A 20,345-nucleotide genomic window follows, 5' to 3' on the forward strand; every position below is an offset into this window, starting at 1 on the left:
CGTGGCGTCCGACACCCAGCGGGAGCGCAGCAGACGCCGGCCGTCAGCGCTGTTTCCAGACAGCCGCGCGTGGCAGCCACCAGGCTTTTAAAGACACTGCGTTTTAATCAAGCTGCTTTCTTCATCCCATCATGACACGTCGACACTTGGCTCCTACTCTTTCCTCTAATAGCTGTGAAGTTCTGTTTCAATCACTTACATAGATCACACCACCTTTCCAGGTTTGTCAACCCATTTCACATTTCATTCTCAAAATGTCTGTTCTGCCAGATTTACCTTCAGATCTATGTTATAACTTCTAATATGGAGAAAAATCATTAAAGAAGAGGTTCAGGATCATTCATGTCTGAATTATTTTGTGTCTATGAAGAAGTACTTAAATGGTGACAAAGACATTTGCTAAGACTGCTCATGCCAGGGAAAGAACAACGATGATTAACTTTTGAAGGCTAGATAGAAGATATTCTTTCACTGGGATGTTTTATAATTTCAAAGTGGCATTTTGTCACCCCAAAGATACGTGGAAATCTCTGATGGGGCGCTATTTCATATGCCTCAATCCAGGAAAAACTTTGGAAAGCCCTAGAATTGGCTTCGATGTGTGCAAAAGAGGAAGATTCTGTTCAGTCTTAGCCTGCCCTGGTGGTCGGTCTGTCTGCTTGGTGTTGGTGCAGTCACTGTCCAGCAATGTGATGGGTAAAAGAGACCCACAGATGTCCTGGCTCAGTCCAGACACCCTCACGCCTGGAAACCAGATCTGCACGTCTTAAAAGACCCACTCAGAGCTCAACCATTTTAATTCTGAACAAAATAAATCATGATGCAATCAACCATTTTGGTCTTTTGGTAAAAAATCAATTCTAGATATAGTTCACAGCCATTTATAGAAGGTTCGGGTTTTAAGTTCATGAAAAGCAGGGCAATAGTGACAAGAACTGTGACTTCAGGTATATTTTATTCAAAGTGTCCGGAAGTTTACACTGTAGGCCTTCAATCTGCTTTTAGAGATAGTGTAGCTGGAATTAACACTCCACAAAATCAATTTTAAAAATCCAACCATGCTAACATTTTGAAATTATCCAGATAATAAATACAGATATTTGAATGAAGCATCTGAATTGATTGGCGATTTAGCTAGCATGTGGCAACTTAGAGGTGAAGATTTTATTTCTCCAATAGTTCATTTTAGACAATCATTTACATTAATAGGCAGCGCCTCCTGAACTATATGAATGAAGCAATTGCCAGTGTCTGTGGCTGCTAGAAAGTGACCAACATATAACTCAAGCCCATTAGATACTGGTGCCAAAGTGAATAAATGTTCTCTGTTACTCTGTATTTTTGAAAGCTTTTGTACCAGATCTTTTTTTTTTAACGAGTTGCAGTTTGTTTCTAGCCACAGTCACTCCAGGGCTTATGTTACCTAGCTTGGCTTTCTACATCCATAAATCAGCCACACTTTTACCAAATTTTTAGTGTGTTCTTACAGGAAAGTCTTTTGTTTACTGGCAGAAACTTTTGTTTGTTTTCCAGTTTAATCATTTGATTTCTATCTTATTCATTGTGAATTTTATATGTAAACAAATTATCTCTGTTGTTGTCCTTTTTATTTTCTTTTAATGCTGATTTTATCACAAGAAAAAAACTTGTCTCTAACATTTGGAATCAAAGATTTATTTTTAGGTAAATTGTCCACTAGATGGAACTATTGTTTCAAAAGAATAAGGGTGGTGCCTTGACAAGGACTTATTTCTATAACTTTCCCACTGAAAGTTACAACATAAAAACTGATGGAGAATTCCTTTTTTTTTTCCTTTTCTCTGTTTTTTGCTTTTTATATAAGTGACATTAGCATTTATAACGTATGCCATTTTCAGTTTATATTCTGAAAATCTTTGCATCTCTGTTAAGACTTTAGTTAAGACATCTCAATGCTGAGTTCTCTTTTTAAAAAATTCATTTTCTGTATGCTTCACAGGTTTCATCACAACAAATGAAAATATCTTAGTTAAAAAAAAAAACATGCCTTAGGATTCTGGGAACTTGCTCAATGAGTCAGAAATAAAAAATTCATAGAGGTTTAAATAAAAACCCTAAACCTAAAGTGCTTAAAAAGATAAGAAAACCCTCAAGTGAGAAAAACACACACAGAGATTAAGTGTATCTATTAGGCATGTCTGTCCCGTTCTCAAGGAAACAATATCATTGTGTGTTTACACACTCTTACCCAGTATACACAACTGTATTTAAAGTGGTATTTTACTATTTGCTAATGCAAATGGCATAGTAAAGTTGCAAATTGCACTCCTTTCTTATTTGCAGTTGCTGACATAAGTATAAAAATCTCTTTATTAACTGAAATTTATGATTTCTTCCATTATCTTCATGTACTTAATGCTGCTGCTTGATCAATTTTTTGTTCTCTTACTATAATGTTTGTGACATTTTTTACAGTATTCACTCAACCTCTTATAGCATATTATGTTTTATAATTAAATATCACTTTGGAATGAATGGTTAACATAATCTTTAGGAACTACGATCCTGAGGAAGCAAACTTAAACGCTGTATGAAAGCATTTTAGTTGGAGGCTTCAAACCTCCAACTGAGTGACAAGCTTTCTCCATATGTTGCCCCTCAAGTGTGTACTTTCAACAACTGATAAGAGGAAGTCAGTCAGCCCCTCAGAAAAGTCTTCACAGTAGTAATCGGAAATATCATAGAAAATGTATTTCTTAAAGCACATCTGAGTCACCATGATGTCATTGAAAATACTGTGGTTCTTTTTTCTCTAAAAAAAGTGGAGGAGAGATTTTAAAATTATATTGGAATAGTTATAATACTTTCTTAAAAAATATTTTTTTAAGTTTTCAGAGTAAATGTTCTTTCTTACATATTTACTTAGTAAAATTTAGCAAATACATTAAGGCTCTCAAAAACTAACATAGCAACTTTGTATTCTCCCTTTAAGTCATTTGTCAAAATGAAGTTTTTTAAACACTAGGTTTTGATTTAATATTGTATGTATAAATACAAAAGTAGTTCAAACTCTGTAATTTTACTTATAAAATTTTTGTACTTTGAAAAGTCTAGAAGCTCACTTTCCAGTTCTAAAGCTAGACAACTAAACTAGTCTACTAAAGGAGCGTGGGCTAATTTGTTACATAAATGAGATCACGCTGTTGATGTTTGGCATAAACAGTGGAGGTGAAACTGAAGTCAGCCTGCTTGTGTTATTTAAGCAGTCAGTGTAAGATTATGTAAACCCGAGTCCAGTGTTAGAATGATTGTGTGTTCCTCTGTTCACCCATCCAACTACTTTTTCATTTATTGATCAATATTTATTGAATGCCTAGCAGACCTTTTGAAGCATTCAACATTTTCCATGCCTTTATTTTTGTATGCTGTCGTACCTTCTTAATTTGATTCCCAAATGCTCTACTTTTTAAGCATTATAAAACATTCTTCCATAACTTCTTTCTGCCTACTGAGAACAAGTGCAAACTCTTCGGTCTGATATGCATGGCTTTCCTCAATACAGCTCCAACTTGTATTTTGAGATTTATTGCCTATTCCTCCACATGTCTTACATTTAATTCAAATTTTATCCACTCATCATTCCCTAAACACCACCTTCACTTATTGGTATTTTCCCTTTGCTAAAATTCTCTTGCTATGCAATCGCTTGCATCTCCAAATTCTTCACATACTTTAAGACACATCTTAGATTTCACCTCCCTGAGGTGATTGTACTCCCTACCAATGAGAAACCACCTTTCCGGTCTCTGAACTACCATTCCTTGCCCTTGACTTGTGTCTCTCCTATCGTTTATCACTTTGTACTGCAGAACAGAATCATTTGCGTGCGGTTTTTCTCTCTCCCACATGGAAGGAGGACCCGGGTCCTGCCATACTCATCTTTGCATCTTGAAATCCCTGATCACAGGAGCTCCTGTTACCAGCCTGTGACCATCTGGACCATCGTCACTCCTTTCTTCTGTCACCGGCAGGGGTTGCTTTTTTCTGACAGCGACTGGCTCCCACCAGCACCTTCCATCTTCATTCCCTGCCCTAGCGTCTCCTCCCAGCGACCATTCTCCTCTCTGCCAGCTTCTTCCCGTTAGCATAGGAACATGCTCAGGTCTCTTCTGAGACCTTGTCAACCTGTCACGCTCTTTCAGCTGGCGTCCTCTCTCTTCTCCTTCAACAGCCAAATCTCTGTCGAGGGTTGGTTTCCCACACATGCTGCCACCACGGCCGCAGCTCCTACTCCTTCTCTTCCCTACGCAGTCTGGCTTCCGTCGCCATCACTCCAGTAAAACTGTTCCCGTGAGGGACACACGTTAAATCCACCGGGCACTTCTTAAACCTTTCCTTATTTGGCCTTTCTACATTATCTAACGCTATTGATCATTCTTTTCTCTTACATCACCCTCTTCCCTTGCACTTCCATGACTCTTTGTGTTCCTGGGTATTCTCTTACGTTCCAATCCGTCTCTTAAATTACGGACTGGGTCAGTGTTACATCCTTGGATTCTGTTCTGACTCTATATGCTTTTCCAGAATGATCGTCTAGTCCACAGCTCCAGACTCCATAAGGCCAGGGACTTTTGTATCTCATTTTAGTTCCAGCCCAAATTTCTCTTCTGAGCTTTGTGCCTACAAAATACAGCCTGCTACACGTGTCTTTTTGTGTGGTCTGTATGCACACAAGTACAATGGTACCAAACCAGGTTCGTCACATTTCTTCCTTTCAACCGATCCATGGCTTATTTTTTGTTCCTCATCACATTAAAAGGCAATATTAGTCATCAGGTTTCCCAAGCCAGAAGCCAGGGTGTCTTCCCTGGATTTTCCCTCTCCCTTGTTCTGCGTATTTTAGTCAAACACCCACCCCTGCCAATTCCATCATCTTTCTCACCTGGATTTCTGCCGTGGCCTTCCAACTCGGGGCTCCGCCTCCAGTCTTGCTTTCTCCATTTACCCTGAAGGTAAAGGAAACTTGACAAATGCAAATCTGATTATTCCCCTGATTGAACACGTCAGTCAACCTAATGACTTGTAAGACTAAGTCCCGCTGCCTGAAGGCAGTTGACTAAGGTGTGCAGGACCCGACCACTGCTTCTGCCTCTGGCCTCATGGGGCCGCACCCCCTTCAGACCCGACCTTCCAGCTCCTCTGGCCTCTTCGAGTTCCCTCAGCATGCCACGGTGTCTCTCACCTCTGACCCTTTGCAGGTGCTGTTTTTTATGTCTAGATCACCCTTATTCCCACCTCTCAACTGCTTTGCAAGGCTGACTCATTGCCATCCATCAAGCCTCTCAGCTTACACATCTTCCTCCAGAAAATCTCTAACTTACCGCACCTGGGCCTGATATCCATCCTGTGTACTTCTGATTGCATCCTACACTGTTCAGATCCTACCTAATTGGTTTTGCCTGTTTAGGTACCTGTATGCTCATGAGTTGGTAAACAGGGAGTGTGTCTATGTTGTGCACGACCATAACCACAGTGGCGAAGACAGTGCCGGCACATAGAAGTGACTGATATATGTACTGCTAGTTAAATATTTTTATTATCTTCCCAGAGTAAAGCTGATAGACTGGCAGATTCTAAATACACCCATTCCTGTGAATATAGACTATGGAATGCCAGAATATTCCCCAACACTTCAGTCATGAAAGTGATGTTAAGAAGCATTTTATGAAAAAGCATTGCAGTATTACTTTTGTTTTCTTTTTTTTTTTTTTCTTTTTTTTGAGACAGAGTCTCACTTTGTTGCCTGGGCTAGAGTGCCATGGCATCAGCCTCGCTCACAGCAACCTCAAACTCCTGGGATCAAGCGATCCTCCTGCCTCAGCCTCCCAAGTAGCTGGGACTACAGGCATGCGCCACCATGCCTGGCTAATTTTTTCTATATATTGTTAGTTGTCCAGATAATTTGTTTCTATTTTTAGTAGAGACGGGGTCTTGCTCTTGCACAGGCTGGTTTCAAACTCCTGAGCTCAAACGATCCTCCCGCCTCGGCCTCCCAGAGTGCTAGGATTATAGGCGTGAGCCACCGCGCCTGGCCTCAACTTTGAAATCTTATAGATGGGAAGAGCAGAGTCTAGAGGGGTATTGTTTTAAGGTCCTTCCCCAACACAGTGGCAAAGCTCCCCTCAGGTTAACAGGATCACAGTAGGACACGCTTGCACACCATCCTACCCGGTGTTCTTCCCATCGCACGGTGTTGTTGTGGACCACCTCACTTCCCTTCGTTTAGAATTTCGAAGTAGAGCAATGCTGAGAATGTATTCCAACGATGTATGTTTTCTAGCTGGGATTAAAAAAAATTAATGGAATCTTATCTGGCACCACAATAAATACACAGAACAGATAAAATCAATAAATGGGTTTTTCAGGCAATTAAAATCTTCATTGTTTGTAGAATTCCTGATACGCTTTCAAAGGTCCAAAACAATCTCTGGAGCTGAGTTTGAAAACTACTCTAGACCAAGGACGGGAGATTTGGTGGCAGGATTCTGGATTCTGCCATTCAGCCAACCCAGTGCCACCCTTGGACGTGGAGAGAGCAGGCTGATGCAGCAGAGTTACTCTGGCATTCTTACGTGTCTTAACAGTGTCGGGATTTTTACCACAGTCAAGCAGGAAATAATCACCTCAATAAGACAATAGTAACTCAGAGCTCAGCCAAGACAAAACGATAGGAAATTGGGCGTCAGAGTGGTCTTTCTATGTTTCTGTTATGTGCATTCGTTCAACAAATTGTTTTTTGTTTTTCACACCGTCTCCCTGAGGGGCTTTAGTCACCAGCATCTTAGCTGTGCCCAATGTGCTCCTGCAACTAAAGACCTGACCCAGAGGAGCCAACGGCCAAATTTTTTTTTTTAATATAGATTATGCTTTAGACACTGGCTAGCTGTCTAAAAGCTCCCACAGATGCACTTCATATCTCCAGTTCCCGGTGTTTGCCAATGCCTGTTTCTCATCCCAGCTCTTTCATGGAAAGCTCATCGGAGTGAGGCGAGATTGCTTCCTCCTGTAAGTCCTTATGGCATTTTGCTCAGACTTCTTTTATAATAGTTAGGTCCATACAGACGTCCTAAGTGCCTACCTTCTCTCTGCCCCACCGTTCTCTCCGGACGCCACAACGCACACCTCTGTTTCTGAGACAGCTGCTCTCTTACTTACCTGTGTATCCACCAGAGCGGCCAGCCCAGTGTCTTGAAAAAAGAATGGGTTTTGGGAAAGATGAAATGAAGACATATTCTGGCTTTAGGATTTTTTCATCTAATATATTCCTTATGTAATCTTTCTCCACCTCAATTTCCTCATCTGCAAAATGTGGATAATTACTGTCTTGAAGAAGTAGGAAGTCCTTGGCAAAGATTGCAAATAATGCCTGGATCATCATCATCTAGTACGTATTTATTTAATTCACATGGCATGGAGCTGGAGTCTGCTTTTCGTCTGCAGACTGCTGTGGCTGTGGTAGCAGTCTTGCCACCAGGCCTAGAGAGCTGCGGAGCCCACAGCCTGGCCTGTCAGTCCTGCCTCGTAGGGGCAGATTTCTCTTCCTACCCAATCTGTTTTGCGGCCCTCAGCTCACCCAAGGAAGCAAGATATGACGGGAAGACCACTGGATTGGAAGCCAGAAAACCTGTGTTGAACCTGAGCTTTAATTGATTGCGTGATGCCAGGGAAGGCAGAGACTTGTGTCCTTCATTAATTCATGTGGAAAATAAGCACTTGCCATATTTGCCTCACAGGCTGTGGCAAGTACCAGAGGCAATTACAGAAGTGAAAGCCATTTGGAAACTGAAAAGGACAAGACAAAAAGGGATTAAACATTTGGTTAGTTTATTGTTATTTTGAGTAGGTAATGTATAAACTGTACAAAATTCAAGAAGTGCAAATGGGCATACGGTGAAAAGCAAGTCTTTCTCTCCTTCTGTCCCCCAGCCACTCAGATCCTCCCCAGGGACCACAGATGTTATCATTTTCTTATTTATTCTTCCAGAGGTCTTCTATTTATGTGCAAGTGATTATGTAACTTTTTGTAAAACTTTCCAAATCCCCCACCACCACCACTTTCCTCCAGCCCAAGTTTCCACTTAACACCTTTGAAGCCAGCAACACCTAGGGCTGACAGCTCCGGTTGGCCTACTTGCACTGCTAACTGTATTTACTGTTAAGAGTCACTCAGTCACTGAGAAGGATTCTGTTGTAAGTCTGAAAAAGCCATCATTCTTGGCACACAATCCCCCCGGGGAGCACAGGGCCTGATGAGACATAAAGTTGCTACATCTTCAGCTCACAGTCCTAACAGCTAAATGGTCCCTATTCTCACACATTCCAGCTGAAGCTGTAATCCACCGACAACCAATTGCTTTACTTTTTTCTTCTACACAAACTTGGTTAACTTAGTTGCAGATATAATAATTTTCCACTGTATTTGCTTGAAACAAGTAGATTTGAAACAATCTTAATGTTTGGCTGATTTATATGTGTGATATTTATATGCTGTCATATTCATGTGAATATTGAATAGATTAACTAAAAGTGTTAATATTACAAAGCTCTTCCAAATTTGTTAGGTGAAAAGTCTACATTTATGTTAAGTCTGTGGTTTTAATATTAGAGAGTCTCAAATCTATTTTGAGACTCTCTAATATTAAATGTCTTCAAGTCCTTTGCCCATTTTTTTAATCAGGTTATTTGTTTTCTTGCTACCAAGTTGTTTAAATTCCTTATATATTTTGGATTTTAACTCTCCATCAGATATATGGTGTGCAAATGTTTTCCCCCATTCCATAGTCTGTCTCTTCACTCTGGCTGTTTGCCTTGCTGTGTAGAAGCCTGTTAGTTTGATGTGATCCCATTTGCCTGTTTTTACTTTTGTTGCCTGTGCTTTATATCCAAAAAATCATTGCCCAGACCGATGACAAAAAGATTTTTCCCTGTTTTCCTCTAGTAATCTTGTGGTTTCAAGTCATACATTTAAGTTTTTAATCCATTTTGAGTTGATTTTTGTATGTCGTATAAGGGTCCAGTTTCATTCTTCTGCATATGAATATCCAGTTTTCCCAACACCATTTATTGAAGAAACTGTCCTTTCCCCATTGTGTGTTCCTGGCACCTTTGTAGAAAATCAACTGGCCATAAATGCATAGATTTATTTGTGAGCTTTCTATTCTGTTACCGTGGTCTATCTTTAGGTTTTCATGTCATACCATGTTGTTTTTATTACATAGCTCTGTAGTATATTTTAGAATCAGGTAGTATGATGCCTCCAGATTTTTTCTTTTTGCCTAAGATTACTTTGGCTATTTGGGATCTTTTGTGGTTCTATATCAATGTTAGAATTGATTTGTTAATTTTTGTAAAAACTGTCATTGGAGTTTTGACACAGATTGCATTGAATCTGTAGATCATTTTGGGTACTGGAGATATTTAAACAATATTAATTCTTCCAATCCATCAACATGGTATATTTTTCCATTTATTTGTGTCTTTTTCAATTTTTTAATCTGTTTTTTATATAATATTCAGTGTACAGATATTTTACCTCCTTAAATTTATACCTAAGTATTTGGTTTTTGTCACTATTGTAAATGGCATTGTTTTCTTGATTTCTTTTTTGGAAAGATTGCTCTCAAGGTATAGAAACGCTACTGATTTTTGTAAGTTGATTTTAAATTTTGCAACTTTACTGAATTCATTTATTACTTCTAGGATTTTTTTTTTTTTTTTTTTTTGCTAAAGTCTTTGTGGTTATCTATATATTAGATAAAGCCATCTGCAAACAGAAACAATTTAACTTCTTCCTTTCTGATTTGGATGCCATTTATTTATTTTCTTGCCTAATTGCTCTGGATAGAAGTGGCAAGAGTGGGCATCCTTGTCTTGTTTCTGATCTTAAAGGAAAATCTTCAGCTTGTCACCGCTGAGTATAAAGTTAGCTATGGGCTTGTCATCTATGGACTTTATTTTGTGATTATATGTGAGCCGTGATGAGTTAAAAATGACCACAAATTTTTTGCTGTTCCTCGCATCAGAGGGAGAGACCAATTCCTCACCTCTTGAATCTGGACCAGCTTTGTGAGTTGCTTTGTCCAACAAAAGAAGACAGAAGTGACAGTGACATTTCCTCATCTCTCCCCCTTTCTGCAGCCCTGCCTCATTCCCGACCTTGGGATTCGCTGCCATTGCTCTACTGCAGTTTGTCTCAGTAGCATCTTTCAGGGGCTTCCTGCCGCTGTGGGAAATCAGACAGTGTCCCTCCTGCCTTCCTAGTGGCCTGAGACTGTCTCACGCAAAGCAGCAATGGCATGCAATATTATTTTAGGTGGTTCCATAGCAAATATTTCGTTTATTTTAATGTGTATGAGAAGAAAAAACAATAACCAGCACATAAAACAGGCATTACTGTTTAGGTTGTTAACTTCGTTTTTAAATAAGCTGTTTACTAAAAAGTTGTTACGCAGCTTAAACAAATCAATCAAGTAAGTAATAATAGACGCGGTATTTAAATATGGAAAACTTTGGGGAAACTCTGCTTTAAGGAAAATTCGTTCAAATCCCACTTGGTGCAAATACAAAATCCAATTTACATTCTCTCCTTTTACCAAAAGGATCCCTCTAACTTCAAGATCCTCCCTGCTTCAGCTTTCTGTTGTCTTCCCTTTCAGACAGCTTGCCTTTGAAAATCTGCAACTCTTGGTTTTCCTAACTCCTAACTGGTGGCAAGATGGCAATTCTGGAAATAGGCCAACGTTCCCTGCAGTTAGCGTCACTGCACTACTCCGTTTTGTTTTCTCATTACGTAAACATTGGCTTTATGATGTTCCATATGTGTTCTAGTAGAACATCGCGAAGCGTTTTCATTGCACTGTTCTGTGCTCTTCTCTGTCACTTCTGCCTTGGAGAAAAAGAGAAAAAAACGAGATTTTTCTCCATGCTTCCTACGTTATATAGCCCCTTTTCTGGCACCACTTCCAGTGTTGGTGCCGAGTTATGTATCACCCCTTTTCTCTTGGACTTCTGGACTCTTCTAATGAACTTGCACTTCCCCTCATTATTGTCCTCCCGTTTCTTATATCCACTGCCTCCCTGTGTTCTGCTCACTTTCCCTAACCATTTTACCTGTCTTTATTTTCTCATCACTAGTTTAAATTCTTAACCACTGTCTCCTCTTCTCTTCACCCATTTCTCTCCTCGTTCTCTACCTTTATTCTTCATTTTAGCGTGTGTCTTCCCCTGCCTTGTGCCCTGCTGCACTGAGGTTTGTAAATGTGTTCACTGATGGAAAGATGAAGACAGTCAGACCTCCCGGAGCTTTTGAAGTTCTTTCTGCATTGAGGCCCTGCTGGATTTGTATGACTTATTCCCTTAAGAACATTCTTGCTCAAAATAAGTTACAAAAATTCTGGACTGGAATTGATTGGATATAAGATTATCTTTAGTCCTTGAATGAGACTCTGTGTTTAATACAAATTACATATTGCTCACGGGTCAGCTTGCAATTTCCCACACAGATAAGGTCTTTGAAAAGTCCTTACAAAATCAGAATGATTTTACCATGTTTTGACAGATGTACAAATGAGCCCTTTTGAGTTTAGTGTTTCAAGTGACCTCCGAGTTTCAAACTTATTTGAATTTTCATTATGTTAGTCTCTACTAATTACAGGAAAATGTCCAACCCCTATATTTACAGTTTCTTCAAAATAGGAATTCCCTCAGCTTTTCACCGAATAGTTTAGGTTGGAGGATTAGAAATGATAGAACACTGTCTGATTACCACATTAATAAAAAGTTCTGACTTCAGGAACATAGAGAGCCACTGATAAAAGGCGAGGAAGACAAAAGAGAAAAATTCAAGGCTCTATATTCGGTTCTATTTTTTTGGAAGAGAAAATGACACATAAGGATTAAATTGAAGGGATGAAGAAAATTTGGGCTGGATAAATCTAAGCTTACATTAGGAAAAATCAAATTTTTCTTTTATAACTCCAAGAGTTTTCCAAGTTACATTAGACTCTATTGGTATGGAAACTGTTTTCCCAAAATAATTTCAGTGGTTCAATTATAATTTATTATCCAGAAAAAATGGCTCTACTTCTTTTAAATGACCCAAAATAATGCAATTTTTTTCTTCAACAGAGCATAATGAGAGATGAGTAGTTAACTCAGAAAATAAGAACAGCCCCTGTTTCTCATTACGTTCCACATATAGATTTTGAGTTATGGCGACTTATATTTGATCTAGTTTTATAACAGAATCTGCTTTGGCACAATGAAGTAAATATTAACACATTTCTTTCCTAGATGTGGTGTTTAAAAGTAGAAATGTGACATAATCCAGCATTAACTGGTCTAATCCAATAAGGAATTTAATATATTTGAGTCTGATAACACATACTGAAAATCTTAACATAATTCTAAAATAATGCTATCCTATTAAAGTTTTATTTTCTCAAAGGGAATTTTTTTTATATGCCGAACTACTAGGAAATAGTTTAAAATGCATGGTGATGAGAGGACTGGACTTGGCTTATTATTAATTTCTTTGATTTATTCTCCACATTTGTGACTACCTTGAATCCATTCCAAAAGGAGAAGAGTAAGTGTAATATCTAGAAGCACTTCCTGGGTTCATATTTCTTCTTGTCAAGAAATATGACAAGTTTGGGTGGCCTTGGTAGCCTCATCTCCACAGTGGGAATCATGATAACACCTACTGAAGGTGGCTCTTGTGGTTCCAGTAAGCAGTGACAGTAGAAGTCCCGTAGAAGCCACTCAATAAGTAACAGTGATTAAACAGCCAAGATGTTAATATGGAGATGCTCCCCCCTTTTTTGAAGTAACTAAGTTCTAGGGTTAGCAAGTTACTTATAACGGAAGCTGGTTGAACCAAAGGTATATATAATCACATGCTACTTTTTATGAGATACACACACTGAGATTTTTAAAAATTGTGTTAGTCCTCCCATCCGCACTGCTTTTCATAGACTGGCTAGTTTGTTAAATGTTTTTAGGAAAGGACTCATACTGTGTCAATGACAGAGTTTAAAAGGTTTTCAAATAAAAGAAGATTCAAGCAGTTAAATCACTTTGGACTATTCCACCTCCCTCTGGTTTAATCTTCAAGGCTTCTGACCTGAGAGGTTTGTGGCTAGAATTGATGGATAGGTACACTTTTGTGAAAACAGTACATGTGGTCAGATTCGCTCTTTCAGGGAACCAACAAATCAAATTATGTGGTGAAATCCCTTTTTAAAAAAATGCCCATTAACATGACAGCACTGAAAAGAAAAAAATTTTAGAGGCTTCCGGTAACATCTCAGGAAGGCCTGCGGTGGTTAAGAGCACAGGCCTTGGAGTCTGACAGCAGGAGGCTCAGACCCTGGCCAGCCACTGATGGCCCTAAACCTCAGTTTCCTTATCTGTGAAAAGAAAACAATTACGTCTTCTTCACTAGATGTTTTAGGAATAAATCAGATAAAATTTGTAAAGGGAAGAGTATTGGATTGGGTACATTTTGTCAAACCTGAAATTAATCATTTTGTTTGTTCATCCTTATGAGCAGGGTCTGAATGATTCCATTAATTTTTTTTTTTCACTGACAAATGGTCCTCTGATTAGGTAGAGACAAATGTCTTGTGCATTTTAAGGGAAATTGAATCCAGGAAATAAGAACTGGCCACTATTATCCAGACAATTATTTAGTGCCTATTACATATCAGGCACTTTACATAAGCAAAATAGTTTAATCTGACAATAACCCTATCAGAGAAATTTTATTATCCCCATTTTACAGATGAGAAAACAGAGCGTCAAGATTAAATAACTTTCCAAGCTCGCATAGTCACAAAGTCATCCAGTGTCAGTGTGTAGGAAACTGTACCCAAGAGCTCTGACTGGGAAGCCTCTGTTCTTTCCACTACATCTGGTGCCATTCAGCTTCGCAACGTTTGAAAAATAACCAGGCTTCATGTCTGTGTGGCCTTAGGGCAGTATGATATCACTGGCACGTAACTGTCAGGAACTGGGGCCAAATTGGTCACATGAAAGAGTTTGCTTCTGTAGCTGTGCCTAAACAAGCCATGGGATGGAGAAAATAAAGCAATTATTAAATGAACCCAAATTATAGGAACGTATTAATCACATAATCTTAGACTCCTGTTATATCTAAGAATACATCTCTATATGTCAGAGGAACCCATTAATTGCCATCAAAAGAATGCCTCTTTTACAAACTACCAGTGTCCTTCTTACATGTGACAAAGGGGGTTTGCTTTGTTCTTTTGTGAATTTAGGTGTTACCCATTGCCAAGAGGATAAAGCCCAGACTTCCTCTTCTAACACCTTCTCTCCAATATGCCCAACCTACATATTCAATTTTTAGTTCTATTAATTCCATTAGCAATATCCACCCCAGCCAAATTATTCTACTCACTGTCTTTTAAGTGCTCCTTGGTATTTCCTCCCTGCAAACCTTTCCTGGTGCCACTTCTGTGTTTTTGATGCTCTTACATCTCCGTCGTTTCAAACCTTTCTCAGTGGTGAGTAAGTGATATGCTGTAATCTTACCACTCCCTTGGCAGTTGTCTTCTGGTGTCTGATGCTGTGTATGATACCTGAAAGCCAACTAACTTGTCACTTCCTCTGTGCGCTCTCTGAGGGTAGGGGTGACATCTGTCTTTGTAATAATGAGTGCTCAGGGTATGGAAGGAAATAGGCATTCAATAAATATTTACTGAATGTCTAAAGGAATGAAAGAAAATATGTCTAAACTCATCTTACAGACTTTTCCTGGGCAAATATTATGTTCTTTGTATCTCAGCACTGAGTTCAAGACCTTGAACAAAGTTAAGAATTAAATTTTTTTCCATGTTTTAAGTTAGTTTTTGGAAATCTGTGCAAATTGCATTTGGAGTTTTTAATCTTTTATTTTAATCTAATGATTTCTTTTGTAAGATAGTAGCAATTCTGATTTAAATTACATGTATTTAAATGTACTATAATAATTTTATAACACCCAGCCTGAGCAAGAGCGAGACCCCATCTCTACTAAAAATAGAAAGAAATTAGCCAAACAACTAAAATATACACAAAAAAATTAGCCGGTCATGGTGGTGCATGCCTGTAGTCCCAGCTACTTGGGAGACTGAGGCAGAAGGATCACCTGAGCCCAGGAGTTTGAGGTTGCTGTGAGCTAGGCTGATGCCACAGCACTCTAGCCTGGAGAACAGAGTGAGACTCTGTCTCAAAAAATAATAATAATAATAATTTTAAAATAGTCCGTTCTACTTATTAAACAAACTAAAACTCAAGGAAAATAGGTTGATCTTATGTATTTTAAAATTAAGATTTTTTTTATAGTAATGGCCAATTCTGTAACATTTCCTTATTACAGAATAGTCCATGCTAGTCCTTCTTCCTTCACACCCCCGTCCTTTAACCCAAGGTGACTGACCCATCCTTCAGGTCTCTACTTAGATGTCACTTTCTCCAAGAATCCTTCCCTGATGCCCCACTCTCACCCTACCGACTGACTGGTATAGTACCGTGTTATGCCCTCGTTATATCACCCAGTAACTACCTAATTCTTCACTAAACTGCATGGTGCTCAGAGCTAGGGCCTTGTTTATTCTTTTGTTCCCAGCAGCTAGCATAGTGCCTGGCACATAAGAGGCGCTCAACAAATGTTTAATTAAGTGAATAAATGCCCTCAGGAGGAATAATAGGTGACTAAGACTTGATGTTTCAACTTCACATTGATTACGTGTGTAAGAGTCATCACATTAGAGGTAATCATTAATTTTTAAGGGGCTTTGGAGAACCAGTTCCTGAACTGTGTAACACCCTCAACCCATGGCGATAGTGCAGTCAGGGAGGGATTGAACCCGAACCACAGACAGGAATGACCAGCGCTGGTGCAGCCAGGGGCGTGATACTGTTTCATACAAGCTTCAGGATTTGGAGGATGCTTTCCATTAGTTCTTTTGTCCCAGTCCCCGGAGTAGAGGTGTCGATTATAACACTCTATAGAATTAAGTTTATGTATAGAAGGACCTATTCACATTTGTGTGAAATGAGAATTGTACAAATACAATTGAGGTGATAGCCAAGCTATAGGCAGAATATTGTGACAAGCTTTTGATGATCTGTCAACCTATTTTCATGATAGTAGTCCTCAGGACAGCTTTGCAGTCTGCAATTATTAAGGATTCCAAGGAGCTTTTGTTTTTATGGGTTATTTCTATTTGTATTCAACATACTATGAATTACAACAGAAATCTTTAAAATATTTATTAACTCACTTAAAAATAACTGTAGTAAACCTACTACATGCTAACACAAATAACATCATTTCTGAAAAATAACTATGTTTTCCAAAATAGGTTAGTGAGAAAAGTGGTATTGTTTTACAGTTTTGTAAATCTCTTTAATGTCTGGCTTAATAGAAGACAGATGGATTCTAATATGATGTCTGTATTCAATCTGTCTCAATTTGGGTTTTTTTGTTGTTGTTTGAAGTAAATGAGGAAAATTCAGATTCACTAAGATATACAGTTGAAAAATGAAGAAGCATTTTAATCATCTTTTCAAATAATTCTGGATATTCATTCTTCTTTAATGCTACACCAAAACTCAACAAGTGGTAGTTTCTTAAACCTTATAATTGCAATGTGGAATATGAAACCATGTCAGTTACCTTTTCATACTGTGTTATATCAAAATCCATTTGTCTATTTTGCACTTTAAATGGATCTTTAACTTGTGGATGAATTTATAATAGCATGTGTTATTAGTCATTTGGAAAATACTGGTTCACTGATTTATGCAGATCTTCCAAATAATATAATTCGCTGTACAGTATCTAAAACCATATTAATTTAAATGATCATAGTCTTATTAGAAAGACTAAGTATCAGGGAAACTGTCCAGCTCATGGTGGCAGACATAAGTTTTCTAAATTCTAATTTTTTACTTGAAAACTCAAACTTCTAATTGAAAATAAATATTGTGGGTTGTTTACCTTGAAGTGAAAGGCTCATTTTATTCATTTGTAAAAATCTGTCTGCCAAATATCCAAGTCTGAATAACCATAGTTTGTCTGTCAGTTGTTCTTGCAAGTAAAAATATATTTCATAAAAAAACTAGTTTAGCTCATAGCTCATAAAACACACAAGTATTTTGGTTCAGAACAAACACTATACTTTGGTATATAGCAGAAGAGCTTCATTTGTGCTTCCCATTTTGCCACAGGGACTTTTTAAATTATTTTTATTTTTATTTTTTTAGAGACAGGGTCTCGCTCTGTCACCCAGGCTGGAGTGCAGTGGGACAATCATGACTCACTGTAACCTTGAGCTCCTGGACTGACGGGATCCTCCTGTTTCAACCTCCCGGAGTGGCTAGGACTACAGGTGCATGCCACCATGTCTGGCTAATTAATTTTTTTTAGAGATGGAGTCTTGCTATGTTGCCCAGGTTGCTCTTGAACTCCTGGCCTCCAATAATCCTCCCATCTCCTCCTCCCAAAATCCTGGGATTATAAGCCACAATGTGCAGCACCACACATAGTCAAGGGTTGAAATTTCATAAAATGAATAATTTTTTACTGCTTCATTAAAGACATTCTTAAGTGGAACCGACATTTGTGACAATAAAATATACAGTTATTTCTAGGACTGTTTGATGCCACTGCCTTGATCGTGCTAAGGTGCTAGCAGTTTCACCTATCATTGCTTTTGTATCATTAGTGCAAATTCAACACAGTAAAGGAAGGCAAATTAATGTCTTAGATCAATATGAAAATGGCTTTGGCCTTGCAGATCTCCCTTGAAAGGATCTCAGGAGCCTTTAGGGGTCTACAGATCCCACTTAGAGGACTACTGCCTTAAGACATAGGCTTGCATCAGGAGTTCTCCTAAGTAGACTTAAATTATACTCTCAATTTTATAATTGTTTTGGACTTTTTTTCCCAGTTTACTGAATATTTATGAATTTCATAATTTAAAAGTAAATTCAGATATAAGTAAATAAATATCTTCCAAACACTTTAATGTGTTATGCTACCCAATACTCACAAAACATCTGTAAGTCAGCTATAATTTGTTCCATTTTTATATTTGAAAAAAAAAAACCCTGATGTTCAGAGAGGTTTTGTCCCACAGCAAATAATTGTCAGAGTCTAGAATTAAATACAAGTCTGTCTGGCTAAATAATGCATGCTCTGTCTAATATGGCATGTTGCCCAAATCTCTCAGGACTCACTGAAAATACTTACATAACTAAAAATATAAATATGCACAATGCCATTGGTTTTACTATGGGCATATCTTTTTTGAGAAGACAGGGTATATTGATATTTGCAAATTGTGATGTTCAAAACACAGGTATTTTCTGGAACTTTCATAAGAATATCCTTCACAGGGTCTGCAGAACTTTTTGACAGATTCATGTCTGTCATTATTTGGCTGGATGTATTAATGACAAGTCACTTTAATGTCATTAGGACTCAGTTTCTTCCTAATGGCAATTTTACACCTACAACATAGACTACAATTGCTTGGGTCAAGATCACAGAGACGTTTTGTGAAGAGGCGCAATCGCTTTTCAGTCTGGTTGTCTTCATGTGTCTTCCACAGTTTGCCCCGGTCATCAGTGTTGTCTTCCCTTGGCTCCATCAACCCTGCTCCTTCCTCTGTGGTCTTCACCTTTTTCTTTTGCAGGGTCCTCTTCCTCTACCCATGCCTAAAACATCAGTGTTCTGCCACATTCCATCCTAAGTCTTCTCTTCCCGCCTGCCCTCCTCCTCTCCCTGGCTCTGCAAAACCCCTGCCTGCTGATGACTGCTGTGTATCCCTGCGGCTTGGACCTCCTCTCCTGGGAACTCCGCTTCTGGCTGTCCGCACGGAGCTGCACTCCGATGTCACATAGGCACCCCTTCCACAAGTCTGAAGTAGAACTCGTTCGTTCCTCCTGAAACCGCTCCCTCCGTGTGCTGTCTGTCTTGGCTAACGGGCACCACCAGCTGCCCTGTCGCCCCAGCCAGAACACTGGGAGTGAGTCTCGACTGCGCCGCCTCGCCGTTAGCCTCTCTATCCAGTCCATCACTGAGGCCTGTCTATTCTGTTTGCTAGATCTCTCTCGAGCCGTCCCGACCTCCCACATGGCGTTTCTGCTGTCCTGGTTCAGACCTAATATTTTCCTCTGGAAATAACCTTCTCCCTGTGCTCTCTCTCCTGTTCGTCTGGCACCATGATGCCGGAGGAAACGTTCTAAAACACATTATGTGATGACACGTAAGAACCTTAAGATCTGTCCTTGCTTAAGACCTTCAGTAGTTGTCCAGCCACTCACCACCTTCAGGAAAGTTCTGGCTCTTCAGGCCAGCAGAACCCGGCGGACCCTGGCCCTGCTCACGTCACCCGCCACCCAGCCACACCTGACTTCTTCCTTCCTGGGACACACTGAGCACTCTGACACTTTCCTAATCCCTTCTCTTGCTTCTCTCTGGTTCTGGAATGCCCGTCCCCTCCGCCATCCCCGTTTGCTGCCCCATCGTCAGAAGCTGCCCGAGGATCCCTGCCGAGAACAGTTGGGAAGGACCAGGCACGACCATTTATATAGTGCTGATCACATTTTCATCTGTGCCTCTGTCCCCTCACCAGGCTGTGAGTTCCTCAAAGGTGGCACCGTGTCTTACCCCTAAACCTCCGCAGCTCGGACACCCCCGGCCCACTGGGAACTTAGTGTGTGTTCCCGAAGGCCCGAAGCCCGGGCGTACATCGCCAGGGCAAGCAGCGCCTTCTCCAGAGAGGAGACTTGTCTCCCGAGCTGAGATGCAGGGGTCCCTTTTCCCACCTCACTGTCGTCTCATCTGCAGAAGTCAAGCTTGCCCAGTGACCTGGAATGTTCCTTGTAAAGGTTAAGCATCCTGTGCCGTCCACAAAACGATTTCCTGCCATGTAAGCGGTTTATAAATCTCACCCGGGAGCCGCACTGGGCGGCCCGTTACCGGGTCGTTCCTAGCGTCCTCTCGGCAAGGCCGGTTTTCATCTTCTTTGTCCTCATTGCACCGTGGCGTGAGAAGGGGCCAGCGCTTTCAATGCCGACGCCGTATTTCAAATGTCACGTATGCTTAGAACTTCCAGCTCTACACACTAGAGTCTGGAAACCAGGTTTGCGGGAAACTAGGCTCGCGGTTGGAGAATGAGATCACTGACTCGCTGGGCACCCCGCGCCCGTCCTCCTGCCCAGGCCAAGTTGCTAATCAGGTAACTTCTTATCTTCTTATCGTAATTGCCTACTCAGCCCCAATGGCCGGG

Source organism: Lemur catta, unplaced genomic scaffold (genome assembly GCF_020740605.2).
Source record: "Lemur catta isolate mLemCat1 unplaced genomic scaffold, mLemCat1.pri scaffold_62_ctg1, whole genome shotgun sequence".
NCBI lineage: Eukaryota > Metazoa > Chordata > Mammalia > Primates > Lemuridae > Lemur > Lemur catta.